This window comes from Fukomys damarensis, unplaced genomic scaffold, assembly GCF_012274545.1.
Source record: "Fukomys damarensis isolate Sample0158 unplaced genomic scaffold, DMR_v1.0_HiC HiC_scaffold_31, whole genome shotgun sequence".
Lineage (NCBI taxonomy): Eukaryota > Metazoa > Chordata > Mammalia > Rodentia > Bathyergidae > Fukomys > Fukomys damarensis.
Window position 1 is genome coordinate 19,771,350 of NW_022900943.1, and position 991 is coordinate 19,772,340.

Consider the following 991-nt stretch of genomic DNA (forward strand, 5'->3'; position numbering starts at 1 on the left):
TAACAGGATTCACCTTCTTCCTAAACTGGTTTTAAAAAGAGCAGGGGAAATGAAAGAATGGACGTAGGTTTCAATGGGGCTCCTCTCTCAGGGATTGTGGAGATTAAAGTGGACACTCAATCTGATTGGCTTTGAGCTCCACCCAGGGGATTGGTGGAACACATTCCTGGGTGTGTAGGAGAGGGTCATGGCGGCTGACCTTGGATACCATATATGATACCTGGCCACTTCCCCTGCTGTCCCCTTGCTTTGCTTTGCTTCCTGGCCACCATCAGCTGAGCATCTTTGCTCTGTCATGCCCTTCTGCCTTGATGTTACTGCCTTGAATCCTGCACATTATGACTGAATTTCCAGAAACTCTGAGCCAAATTAGACCTCACCTCCTTTAATGTGTGGCAATCAGGGATTTTGTCTCAGGGACAGGAAGGCTGACTAATTCAGGGCGTATGACTCAGAGATGAGGAAGGTGAGAGCCCACCTGATGGGTAAATAAAAAGAATGCTTTAGACAATGGAACCTTTTCCCTACTTTGTACTCAGTTCTCTCTGTGCTCAATAAGCACTGCACAGGAAGTAAACACACTGCTGTAAAGTCAAAAAGATACACATCCCCACTATATTAATATACTACATATGGAAATAAAAGCACACACAATTATGTGTGAGAGGTAAGAATTAATAGCACTTTCCCATTAGAGAGAATTAGGAGTTAGATAAATGATGCAGTGTGTGACTTACAGGCATTCTTCCAACTTGACCTGCAGCAAACCTTGCTTCACCTCATAATAGGCAAAGGCTCCATCTCTCTTCAAAGCCCTGGTAATCTTCTACTGGGAGAAATTGTTCAAACTAGACAATAGACCATCTACCGGTTTCAACTACTCATTAAAAGTGGCCTGATAAGTGAAAAAAAAAAATGTTCAATGACTAACCCAAAGAAGAATTTTCCTCTAAGGAAATTCTGATTAGAATTCTTTAGTAGCACAGCCAGA